The sequence below is a fragment of the Lepisosteus oculatus genome, chromosome 14 (assembly GCF_040954835.1).
Source record: "Lepisosteus oculatus isolate fLepOcu1 chromosome 14, fLepOcu1.hap2, whole genome shotgun sequence".
NCBI classification, from domain to species: domain Eukaryota; kingdom Metazoa; phylum Chordata; class Actinopteri; order Semionotiformes; family Lepisosteidae; genus Lepisosteus; species Lepisosteus oculatus.
The window spans coordinates 45,260,127-45,273,065 of NC_090709.1; the positions used below are offsets into that span (position 1 = coordinate 45,260,127).

A 12,939-nucleotide genomic window follows, 5' to 3' on the forward strand; every position below is an offset into this window, starting at 1 on the left:
AGGTTCTGTACCAGTGCAGACAAGTCAAACAGTGAATGGCTGTACCTCTATTGTATCCGTGCTCAATGAATGAAATCAGTAATTAATGAATATATGTATAGTTATACGAAAAACAAGTGGTTTATCGACTCATCTTCATTTGCAGATTTAGAGGCAGCTTCGATATTCGTTTTACAAACGGGTTTTTTTTTTATATGGGTCACACACATGCCATAGCAACAAAACATCTCTAGAGATGAGGCTATAGATCACCTTTCCATCCTCCAGGTTTTCCTCCCAAAGCCTACGGCACCAACGGCGACCCCTGCTGGCCGAGAGAGCAAAAGCTTGCAGCACCTGGTATTTCCAGGAAGTCTCCCATCCAAGTACTAACCAGGCCCAACCCTGCTTAGCTTCTGAGATAAGATGAGATTGGGCACATTCAGGGTGGTGTGGCCGCAAGCGAAAGCCATGGCGCTTAACTCGCTACTTGAAGCTGTGTGTGGCTGGGGCTCCGTGCCCCCCGAGCGGGACTGAAGGATCGTTCATGTGCAACTCTTTGGAAAGGAGCCTCTTTCCAAATCGCATTGCGTACCTGGATGTTGGCGAATGTGCTCCCTTGTGTTGGCTTGTCCTGCACTGGAGGAGAACAAACAAACTGCTCGGAGGAGCACAAGGCAAGTCTTCACAAGACAAAATCCTCCAGTGCACAGCACATAAAGCGCACCAGTCCAACACGTCGGCCGGGCGCGCGGCGCCTCCGCCCTCTTGTGGCCTTGCGACGTCAGAGCAAGAGGCTCCTTCTCGCTGCCTTTCCGCTGTGTTGCAGAGCCCCGAGAGGGAACCTGGAGCGCACACTTTGTGGGGGGCGGGGGACCGCGTTCGCGCTCTGCCCCCGGTCTCTTGCGCGAGTACTAAATCTCATGGTGCCAGCCAGCGGCCAGGAGACAAATACAATATCGCGGGACAGGGGGGCCTCGTCATTGATTGTTACATATGAGACGGGGATTAGGAGGAGACCCCGACTGATTGGTAAAGGGGAACACTAACACCAGAGAGACACCCTTCTTAATGGCCAAGAAGGGTCGAGACCTCGGTTTTATGCCTCCCCCGAAGGACGGCGCCTGTTTGTGCAGCAGAGTGTCGCCATCAGGATGCTGGGGCATAAGAAACCCACACAGACCGCAGGGTGAGCGCTCCCTACTGGTCCCAGTCACACCTCTTGTAGGAGCAGCAGCAACCTGAGCTTCTCCGGGGGGAATCTCCCATCCGGGTGCTGGCTAGGCTCACACCTGCTGGGCTGCCGTGGGTGAGCCCAGTCGAGAGTCGCAGGGTGAGATCTAGTCACCGGGGAGAAACGATACAAGCGAAGGATTACTCGACTCCCAGCACTTGAAAAGACAGACAAATGACTCGTTCCCACCGGAGCTGAATGTACCTGCATGTGTCTTGTCGTCTTCTTCCCCCGCCCCGCTGTGTTTGCTGTATTGTCTTTGAAGCCGGCCCCCGAGATGAGACGGGCTATTCCTGTGCCCCAATTAACACTTTACAGGTGGCATTCCCCGGCATTGTGGCCATTGTCGATGGTCACACGCGATAAGATAAGGTGGAGGAGAGCGGGGCATGCCCAGCGCCAGACATTCGAGGAGGGGGCTGTGCGAGGTGAGGTGAGGTGCGACATGCCGGAGCCCCGACGCTGCTAATGCGGACCACTTGTTGAACTAGCATTGAAAGGACGTGTGCGCTCGGAGCGAGCCTTCCCTGCGGCGGAGCGTGGAAACTTTCTCCCCGCGCTGCAGGAGTTGTGTGCGCTGCAGCGGTGCCGAGACAACAGCACAGAAGGCAGCAGGCTCTGGAGAGCGGGTAAGAGACGGAGCCTTGTGGGCAGGCGAGCAGGCCCAATTTTTGGGAAATTGCTGAAAAATTGCTGAAAAGGCTCCGGTGTTTGTTCGGTGCGTGGCAGGCGCACGACGCGAGCTTGCGTAGCGATTTGCGGGTCTGGTGTTATGCAAATGAGGCCGAATTGCATCCCGGGACATGCTGCGAATGCGCATTGGCGACTGCAGATGTGTAGGAAACGGCGCGCTCGTTTTCTCGTTTTGCCCACCCTTTTGAGTGTTAGTGTGGTGTGTGAGTGTGTGAAAGAGTGGGCCCAGCAGGAGGCAGTGGCGTGCGGGGCGAGGAGTTGGCCTAGGCTGCGCGCTTTTTGCTGTGGGTGCTGGCCGCTTGCAGGGCCTTATACAACTTATACTTACCTGGCAGGGGTGATACCTTGATCATCCTGTAGGTGGAGTAGTTGGATTGTTTTCTTGTTTTGTGGAAGCAGTGTTTGTTTTGCAGTTTACAAAATGGTAACTTTTGGATCCCGCAAGAATTCTGTGCATTTTGAGCTTTTGGATGACCTCTTCATGGATCGTATGCAGTTTAGCAGAAAAGTGTTGCAGAAGGAACTTGGCTTTGAACCTCAGCACTTTGATTTCATCTTCGCTCTCCCAGGTCAGAAAGCATTTGAGGTTGTATTTGCTACCTATCCTCTGTTTGAACAATGCGTGGATGTGTTTGAGGCAAGAAGAGGGAAAGTTCCTGCCCTTGAGAAGATCAACTTGCAGCCTCTGACACAGAGAGAGAGGAAAATGGTGCATGTTGTTATTTTCTCGGAACTGGCAAAGACTGAGGACATTCACACCTGGCTTAACCAGTACTGCACCGTCCACCATGGAACTGAGGTTAGAGATGTTGACGGTATAAAAACAGGAGCAAGGAAATTCGAGGTTCGCTTGCTACCGGACAATGTAAATGGAGGCTTAAGGCACCTGCCCTCTACAATCCGGCTGTTCTTTATGTGGGACAACCAAAGGTGTGTTGGCGCTGTGGTGCTGTGGGACACCTGGCATCGTCCTGCACTGTGAAATGCTGCAAGACCTGTGGCAAACAGGGACATTTAGCCTCTGACTGTTCAATGCTGCCAAAGTGCAATTTATGTGGCTCGGAAGGACACGTTTTTAAGAACTGCCCTCACGCCTATGCCAATAAACTCAAAATGAGAAAGGATGAGGAAGTGCTTGTTTCAGCCAAACCGTCCCGAAAATCCAAAGCAAACAACAAGTCAAACAAAGAACCCTTGTTGGACAAAGAATCTCAGCCTCCAGCCAGGATCAGTCCTGCTGTGGCTCTGGGGCCGGTGGAAGAGAAATCCACTACGCCCCCACAACTGCAGACTGTACCAGACAAGCACGAGGGTTTGAAAACCCCCGAGAACAGCGAGGACCCCTCCCCCACTCCTGCTCCTCAGAACGAGGGCCAGTGTGGGGCCCCCCGGTGGAGCGGGTCCAGCGAGGATACCCAGGATTCAGCGGAGCTGCTTTTCTCAGACTCTGCAAGTGCTAGAGATGTCCTCCTCTCCTCCATCCAGTCCATCACGGAGGATCTGCAGCAGCTGGTGGGTGAGAGGGAAGAGGAGACTGGTGCATTGGCTGCACCCCTTTCCCCTCAGTGCTCCCAGGAGCTGGACTTGAGGAAAAGGAAAAATGACTCTGTTTTCTCCCCGAGCGAGGAGGAAGGAGAGCATGGTGATGGGGACAGCTGGAACCCCTCCACCCCTCCCTCTACCCCCTTCCTTGAAATGGACTCCATGAACACTTTTACTGCTCTCCGATAAAACTGGATTCCAGCTCACTGGCCCTGCAAAACTTAGTTCAAGACTTTAAACTCTCAGACACATATAGATGTATATATCCCACAACAGCAGGATATACATGGTCAGGGAGGAATCAGAATTGACTATTGCTTTGTCTCAGAGAGAGTGAAAGTTGTTGGGGTCACTCTTCAGCCTGTCTTCTTCTCAGATCATCAGGCTTTAGGGTGTAGAGTGGAACTCCGGGGCGGGACTGTCTTTGGCCCAGGCCTCTGGAAACTCAACACAAAGCTGCTAGAGAACGAGGGGGTAGTATCCCGCTGCAAGGAGAAACTATCACAGTGGCTGTCCTTGCAGTGTCTTTACGGGTCAGTAGGAGAGTGGTGGGAGGAGGTGAAGGTGAGGACAAAGGCCTTTTTCATGGCTGAGGGAAGGAAGGCTGCTGCCAGACGGAGAGGAGTGCTAGCCAGGAAACAGAGGCAGCTGCAGCGTCTCTACACGAGACAGTGGCTTCGATGTGCTCGAGGATATCACCCTTTTAAAAAAGGACATCCGGAGCATAGCCGAAGAAAGTAGTCGAGGAGTGCTGTTAAGAAGCAGAGTGCAGTTCTTGGAAGAAAATGAGAAGTGTACTCGCTTCTTTTTCAGGAAAGTGGTAGGCTCCAAGTCTGTCATGGAAAGTGTAGTTGATGAGGAGGGACGAGAGAGAACAGAGCCGAGTGCTATCCTCTCCTGCATCGAGGCCTTCTTGTCACGGACGTCCAAAGGGACTAACCGTGGAAAGCAGGAGGGCAGAAAAAGACCCATATGCGTAGCGGCGAGACGGGAAAAAGGCCTGAGCTCATTAGTGCAAAGAGTTCAGGAATGCCGTATAGAAACCTGTGCCCTCAGGGAGCGGACGTGGGGCGCCCTGGTGCTAGGCGGGTCTCAGGACATCCGAACGTCTGTGCTGAGCGAGGACAGAGTGCAAGACCCGGAAATATATAGCCCAAGGGAAAGAGAGGGACAGGAAGGACAGCAGACCAGAAACTAGGGACAGGATAGAGAAGGACCGCCCTCTGGCTGCAGAGGGCGTGACACTTCTACTCAAGACTGTACAGCTCTACAGAGGTAAAGGATGAAGAAATTCATTTTTTTACCTCAAAGCTAGAAAACGTTTTGAGTGAAGAAGATAGGGAAGTACTTGAGGGGGATTTGACAGTAGAAGAGCTGAGAGGCTATGGAGAGCTTACAGAAGGGGAAAACTCCGGGTGCTGACAGGCTCCATAAAGGTGCGTCTGCTTTTACTACTTGCACAAATGAAGGCAAAAAAAAGCCAATCGATGTGAACGAACGGTGCTTTACAGAGGAGTACTGCCTGACTGGATCGTTGATGAACGACAGAGGCCACTCCGACCTCTTCTCGGTTTTCTTTAATGACTTACTAAGGATCTTCTTCACATTCGCCCATGCAGGGGAAGCCAGTTACACCAAAGCAAACGCAGGAAAGTGCGATTCAAGCAGAGGCCAGGAGGGACACCGAGAGTGGTCGGAGAATGGAACAATGCGCCCAGCCCTGTTGCTGGACCCGATTCTTGATGAGATCTTGGGCTCACTAAGAAGCCCCCGCTGGATGCTAATCTTTCTGTTGTTCTTGCAGGTCCTGCGCTGCTTTTGAGCCGACAGAGCTCGTCCTGGTCTGTCGGCACAGCCCAATTGCAAATGATCGGCTCCGCGTACAGAAGGAACGTGCGTTTGGTACAAGAGTGCATGAAGGCACTGGAAATACATTGGGAACAAATGACCGGTCTCTCAAGACCTCTGTGAAGCACAGGAGCGTGCAAAACGAGGCTGTTTCCGCCCGGTTTCGAACCGGGGACCTTTCGCGTGTTAGGCGAACATGATAGCCGCTACACTACGGAAACCTGCAGGGACCGCTGCTGGTGTCTCGCTCGCGTTTCGGGCTGAGAAAGGGACGCGTCACTTTAGGAAGGGGGCGCTGGAGAGAGGAACAAAGGGCGCGATGAAACAAAATGCCAAAACCCGGGATCGAACCAGGGACCTTTAGATCTTCAGTTTAACGCTCTCCCAACTGAGCTATTTCGGCAGTGCGCAAAGCCCACAGCCACCTGCTCCAGCCTTCCTGTGTTGTGGCATGAGCGCACCAAGAGTAGCGGGAGAGTGTTGCAGGAACGTCACTCAGAAGGAAAGCCACCCAGCTGCGCCCTCTGAGCTCTGTCCAGCGCATCTTCCTCGCATGGACTCCTGCCTGCGACGGGCAGGAAACAATTAGCAAGAACAGAACGACACCCCATGGGTGTCTCATGATCGCACCTTAGGTTGTGACACGTGCAGGTGTGAGGGGTTGCCGGGCTACTTTGGAGCAGAGCTTGGGCGGAGGGGGGGCGGGAAAGCAGACAAAGAGGTGACACCTCAAGGTCTGCACGATCACAGCTCTCTGCCGCCCCAGGCTTCCGCTCGATAAGCTACTGGACACACCCGCCCCTCCTCACACAGACCGTGGAAAAGCCCCCTGGGAGGGCTCTCTCTTCCTCCCAGGAGCTCTTGGACATGACGCACAGACAGGGCGCGGGGAGCCGCCGCCTGCAAACACGGCTCCAGGCAGGACTCCACTCCGCAGGAGCCGCAGAGCAGAGGAGATGAGGGCAGCTTAGCTCCTGTGCAGAGACCTGAGCTGTTGTTGCTGGGGATGCTGTCTTTTCTGCACTCGGGGTAGGAGTGAATGTTGAGTTGCTCTTAGAAATGAAGCAGAGCACTTCAACGGCACGGGTGTGTGTGTGTGCGCCCTGGTGATTCTGGGAGACAGATCGAACCTGGGCTAAAAGAGAGGGGGCTTAGCCCTCTTCCATTTGCTAGTTCAAAGTTGTACAACCCCTTTGTATCTGCTAGGCGGCGCAGTCGTCGTGCACAAAGAACGCTTTGAAAAGCGTCAAAGGCAAGTCATTCCGAGTTGGTCGTTTGTGTTTTCCGTTCAGACGCGAAATGCTGAAATGATCTCTCGGCTCCTCGGTTGTCATTTCTGCTCCGTAAAGGGATCACAGCACGCGTCGGCTTCCAGCATGCTGGGTCGGGACACGATGCCGGGGGTTGGAAAGAGCGATGTCTTCCTCGTGAGTATAGTGGCAAGTATCCCCGCCTGTCACGCGGGAGACCGGGGTTCGATTCCCCGATGGGGAGTAGCTTTTCTTTCACCTCCTTAGAGAAATGACTGCCTTTCACTTCTCTGTTTTCTTTCCCAGCGTCGTGCACCTTTTCATTGCTCTCGCTTTCAGAGCCTCCGCACGGCACACGACTCGACATCAGGAAGCACATTGAAGTGAAAGCAGGAAGCGCTGCGACATGCACTGTGCAGATCCCGCCACACTAAGAGGTGAGTGGGTCTGTTCGATGCACAAAGAACGCTTTGAGAAGCGTCAAAGGCAAGTCATTCCGAGTTGGTCGTTTGTGTTTTCCGTTCAGACGCGAAATGCTGAAATGATCTCTCGGCTCCTCGGTTGTCATTTCTGCTCCGTAAAGGAATCACAGCACGCGTCGGCTTCCAGCACGGTGGGTCGGGACACGATGCCGGGGGTCGGAGAGAGCGATGTCTTCCTCGTTAGTATAGGACCTGTCACCTGTCCCCACCTGTCACGCGGGAGACTGGGGTACATCAGGACGCGCATTGAAGTGAAAGCAGGATGCGCTGTGACATGCACTGTGCAGATCCCGCCACACTAAGAGGTGAGTGGGTCTGTTCAATCACAGCGCTAGGCGAATCCCCAATCCCCTTTTGTGCATGGCGACAAAAGATGTCTGTTTCCACCCGGTTTCGAACCAGGGACCTTTCGCGTGTGAGGCAAATGTGATAACCACTACACTACGGAAACGGTGGTAAGATGTGCCCAGCGGCCCAGCGCTGAGCTTCGCCAATGTGATTCAGCTGCTTCCAGTGCCTTTATTGGAGTGCGCTGATGGACCGTGCTCTCTCTCCAGAGACCAGCACGCCTGTCATGGACGGAGCAGGAAAGGCGGCGCCACATTCTACAGCCCTCTCCACGCAATCGACGAAATCGGGCTACTGAAGTGGAGAAAATCGCCTCTCCAGAAAGTGCAAAAAGTCAGCCCTGTCTACCAGAGTAACCCTCCCACAGCGATGATCAGCTCGTCTCACACGCGAGAAGTTTCGGTTGGAAACAAGCGCCCCCTCTTCTCGCACGTTTTGCACGTTCGAGTAGTTTTAATGCGGCTCTTTCGTACACGGTGCTGATCTTTTGGAAAGCAGGAGGCAAAACCGAGTCGAACCGCCTGGGTGAAAACCAGGAACCCTAACCGCTAGACTATATGGCAGCGAACAACCATGCTGTTCCCGGCATCATGCAAGCAAACTACATAAATATGAGAAAACACGCAAGAGAGTTGTCACTCAGAGTGTCGAAGGGTCGATGTATACTGGGGCTCAGTTGAAATGCAACGTCAGGACTTTTCCGAATTATGTCACACGAAGAGAACACAGCCCTTTCCGACCTGCCGCGTGTGTCTCGGTAACTCGCTGTGATCGTATAGTGGTCAGTACTTTGCGTTGTGGCCGCAACAACCCCGGTTCGAATCCGGGTCACGGCAGAATAGGGGCGTCTGCTTTTACTACTCGCACGAATGAAGGCAAAAAAAAGCCAATCGACGTGAACGAACGGCGCTTTACAGAGGAGTACTGCCTGACTGGATCGTTGATGAACGACAGAGGCCACTCCGACCTCTTCTCGGTTTTCTTCAATGACTTACTAAGGATCTTCTTCACATTCGCCCATGCAGGGGAAGCCAGTTACACCAAAGCAAACGCAGGAAAGTGCATTTCAAGCAGAGACCAGGAGGGACTTGTTTACACCGAGAGTGGGCGGAGAATGGAACAATGTGCCCAGCCCTGTTGCTGGAGCCGATTCTTGATGAGCTCTTGGTCTCACTAAGAGGCCCCCGCTGGATGCTAATCTTTCTGTTGTTCTTGCAGGTCCTGCGCTGCATTTCAGCCGACAGAGCTCGTCCTGGTCTGTCGGCACAGCCCAATTGCAAATGATCGGCTCCCCGTACAGAAGGAACGTGCATTTTGTACAAGAGTGCACGAAGGCACCGGAAATACATTGGGAACAAATGACCGGTCGCTCAAGACCTCTGTGAAGTAAAGGAGTGTGCAAAATGAGGCTGTTTCTGCCCGGTCTCGAACCGGGGACCTTTCGCGTGTTAGGCGAACGTGATAGCCGCTACACTAAGGAAACCTGCAGGGACCGCTGCTGGTGTCTCGCTTGCGTTTCGGGCTGAGAAAGGGAAGCGACACTTTAAGCAGGGGGCGCTGGAGAGAGGAACAAAGGGCGCGATGAAACAAAATGCCGAAATCCGGGATCGAATGAGGGACCTTTAGATCTTCAGTCTAACGCTCTCCCAACTGAGCTATTTCAGCGGTGCGCAAATCCCACAGCCACCTGCTCCAGCCTTCCTGTGTTGTGGCATGAGCGCACCAAGAGTAGCGGGAGAGTGTTGCAGGAACGTCACTCAGAAGGAAAGTCACCCAGCTGCACCCTCTGAGCTCTGTCCAGCGCATCTTCCTCGCATTGGTTGTTTGTGTTTTCGAAATGCTGAATTGCTGCGAAATTCTGAAATGATCTCACGGCTCCTCGGATGTCATTTCTGCTCTGTAAAGGAATCACAGCAAGCGTCGCCTTCCAGCACGGTGGGTCGGGACACGATGCTGGGTGTCGGAGAGTGCGATGTCTTCCTCATTAGTATAGTGGTGTTGTAACAGAAAGAATAAGGTTCTTGATCCCAAGATGAAGTGAAACAGATGAGTTTATTGCATGCAAGGAACAATAAAGCCGAAGTCTTGTTTCCCGCAAGAAACAACAAAACCGAAGTATTGTTCCCTGTATCGGTACAAACTTTTGGGTTATATAGTATCTTCTTCTCCGTTTCTGACGTCACTCGGTCTGATGGTAAAGAGGGGGGTTCATGGTATTTGGCTTGTTTACGAGGTCCTGGCCAAATGGTCAGTTTAAGATGTAGCGGCGAGGCTTATTAATAAGGCAGAATTAAGTGTTTCTGAGCTTTCCCAAATTAGGACTCATTTCTCTGTTCATCTCTGTGGTGCAGCCACAGAGAAACCATTCAGGCTGATTTAGGGTTCCTTTGATAAAAGACAGCTCCCAAAGGGGGATGCACTTAGCTAAGCCTGGCTATCATGATCAATGGTCATCTATTGGCGCCTATCTGTCTAGGGAGTGCCAGTTGGACATCTGGACTGCATTACTAAGTGTCAGGAGTAAGTGACTCATATCTCACCTTGATCAACCAATCAGGGACTGGTAGGGCCGAGTAACCCACATGGGACTCTGATGCCCATGGAACTTTCAGCCAATCAATGAGCTGAAGTTCCTCCAGGTAAAAACAGGCAACACAGAGAGCCTGTGAGATTCAGATTCAGTAAGATTCTGAGGAGAATTCAAAGGAGAATTCCAGGGCAGGACGGCCCAGGAGCAGAAGACTCCCAAGGGCAGGACATTCTCGCAGTGCACCTCCTGACCATCCTGAGACTCAGCCACGGAACGGCCAGTGTGTCCGAGTGCCAGAACTTTCCTTTGTTCTAAGAGTCTAGAGTGGAGGTTGCCAGAGAGTAACCAGCAGCAGGCCTCGTGAACAGGTCGGAACTGTGGACAGCTGAATCACTATTCAGAACTAGCTCTTCATCAGGAACGAACCGGTCCTCTTCCTGACTTGCTGGGACACACAGTCATCTTTTCTCCTGTGCACAAACTTTGCTAGTTAAAGCCAACACTAACTAGCCGGTCAGTGAGCAACAGCAGCACACCGTCGCAAGCTGCACAGCACAGCCTGGCACCGAGCCAGAGAGCTCGGATTGGACAGCAACAAGCCTGCAACTATTTCTTTGTGCTGCAGGAGATCTGAATCCCCAGAAATTGGATGAGTATTCAACTTCACTGCATTACAGCTCGAGAATTCAATTGTTATCCAAACCAGTTGATATCAATTTAATTCCTAAGAGTTATGTACTTGTTTTGAGTATCTAATGTAGAAGTTGTAACCAAGTTCACTTTACGAAACGGTCTTAATGAATGATATACTGAACGTATGTCCTCTTGATATGTGTAACTCTTTGTAACTGACCGAATATACCTTTTGTATTCTGATAACCCTCTCGATAAGATCTGTTAGGTTTACATGCATATTCTATGTATTAATAAATGTATCCTCGTGTATTAGTACCTGTGTGTGCGCGTTGTTTGAGTTATGTCGCATGGTTGAACTCTAAAGCCATCAAAAGAATCAACTTTGTGATTTACTGCTACAATTAATAATTGTCTCAGTAAATGCCCAAACCCTACAGAACTGGTGCCTTCAGAGAGCCACTACATTACATTTTGGCTATGGCAATGTTACATATTTGGTGTCCCTGTGCCGGTTTTCTTACAATAGTATAATAAAGTCTGTGCATGCATTACCTGTAATACAGCTACTAATACAGATAACATTAAACTTCATTATTAAGATATTACACTTTTATTAATAAAATATGTATTGATAAAATTCCTTGTGAATAATTGTAGTGTCTGGAAAGCAATTGTTCATTACTTAATGACAATATTATTTCCACTACATTCAGGACAGTTCCAATGTAATCTATTGTTCCGCTTAGTCTCCTACTTTAGTAATGTCTAATGGGCAGCAGCTGTTATTTTAGGTTTGTTGCAATTGAGAACAGGTTTGCTACAGAGCTGCTGACAAATTTCAGCAGCCAGTTTGTTGCAACTGACCCGTTGTAGCTACCAATCAGCAGCAAGGAGAAACAAACATTAGTTTTGCCTTTTTTTTAAAAAAAAAGGAAAACAGAGTAGTAGTTTATGTGGTAATTTCAGGTACAATGTATGAACTAAAGTTAACTAGTCCCACAGTAATGCGTGGGATCCTATCAACAGAAAAAAAAATAGTTGTAACCCGAAAAAACAACAAACACAAAACGAGAAGTCTCCCGGGAACCTAGGTAAATCCCTGTAGTAATCTAGCAACTATAAAAAAACAACCAAACGCAACAACTTTAAAAGAAAAAGAACATTAAAAATAAATCTGGGGAACAACAAAAACACAGAGTCTAATGCAAGAGCTTTTTCAAGTCTTCAGTGCTCCTCTCGTCTCAGTAGACCTCTCTCATATATTTGTGTACAGGTCAGCTGGAGGTACACAGCTGATGGTAATTTAAGTAGGGAGCTGGGTCAGCATGCATGGGCTTCAAAGGAAAAAGTCAAGGTTTATTCCATGCTGAAAAGAGAAGGAAACACAATGTTTCAGCTGTGGAGCCTTATTTGATTTTGACTCGAAGTCCTTTACTTCTTCATTTGATGTTAATTTATCTCCATCAGATTCCTGATAGTATCTAAACTTGACAGTTGCTTTCAGTAGCTAAAGACACTGCTCTAGGTGAAGCACAAACTCACAGCCTCGGTATAACTCCGCTGTGCACTGTTGTATAAGTACCGCGTGCTGACCAATTGCACCACTGGAGCTGTGCAAGGTGTGCAGAAACATAGGGTGAAAACGGTTTCGGTTGTGGATCCATCTATACATCGGGAACACTAAAATAGCAAGGAAAATACAAGAAAAGAAACTGAAAGAATTGTGCTAACAGCAAAGGGGGACGGGGGGAGGTGGTCGGATAAGTAAATCAGCCTCGCAGATTATTTGTATCGACATTTTTTGAGTCAATCAGCAAACAGATTTCTCTTCATGTGCCTTAAACTGTGCAGTTTGTATCTTCGTTGTAGATAGGTTTCTTCAGAAGTCCAGTAAACTGACAATAATGGAGAACTAGCTGACGCACCCCGTCGTGAAGATCCTCTGTAAGGTGATTAAGTCGCCTCCTTTACACGCAATTGCAGCCCGGACACTGAGAGAAAGCATGAGAAATGGCTTCAATTTCAATGTGAAAGTGCAGTACGGGCTCGATGGCTTCACATCTCCCATCAATCACATAAAATTGCAGTAAAGCGATCTATATATGACTCTGAAGTACTTGGAAAGATGATTATTTTGAGCGTGCCTCCCAGGGTCTGCTACGAGGCTTAAGTTGGCTTCTTATTCGCCAGCTTCTTATGCGTGTTTTTCGTTCCACCTTAAATGGTGCTGCTGTGATGTTATGTCGCCTTTCGCCTGTAGATGGCTCTCTTCGATCAGTACTAATCCGGCTGGAATACTGTAGACATCTTCACTGAACGGGAATATCCAAATAAATAGCGACTGTCCAAATTATATTTTTGTATGGAATATATTTCAGAAAATCGCAAACCAATTTT

At 50.2% G+C, this 12,939-nt stretch overlaps 1 protein-coding gene, 5 non-coding genes and 1 pseudogene across 6 annotated transcripts in view; 2 read left to right on the forward strand and 5 right to left on the reverse strand.

Moving 5' to 3' along the window:
- LOC138243434 (uncharacterized) overlaps positions 1-12,939 on the forward strand; it is a 421,149-nt gene that overhangs the window by 288,831 nt on the left and 119,379 nt on the right. The window lies entirely within an intron of this gene.
- LOC138218429 (5S ribosomal RNA) lies at positions 325-443 on the reverse strand (annotated as a pseudogene).
- On the reverse strand, positions 5,445-5,517 carry trnav-aac (transfer RNA valine (anticodon AAC)). The gene has a single exon. It is a non-coding gene; the product is annotated as a tRNA-Val (tRNA).
- On the reverse strand, positions 5,627-5,699 carry trnaf-gaa (transfer RNA phenylalanine (anticodon GAA)). The gene has a single exon. It is a non-coding gene; the product is annotated as a tRNA-Phe (tRNA).
- trnav-cac (transfer RNA valine (anticodon CAC)) lies at positions 7,407-7,479 on the reverse strand. The gene has a single exon. It is a non-coding gene; the product is annotated as a tRNA-Val (tRNA).
- Positions 8,141-8,212, forward strand: trnah-gug (transfer RNA histidin (anticodon GUG)). The gene has a single exon. It is a non-coding gene; the product is annotated as a tRNA-His (tRNA).
- On the reverse strand, positions 8,969-9,041 carry trnaf-gaa (transfer RNA phenylalanine (anticodon GAA)). The gene has a single exon. It is a non-coding gene; the product is annotated as a tRNA-Phe (tRNA).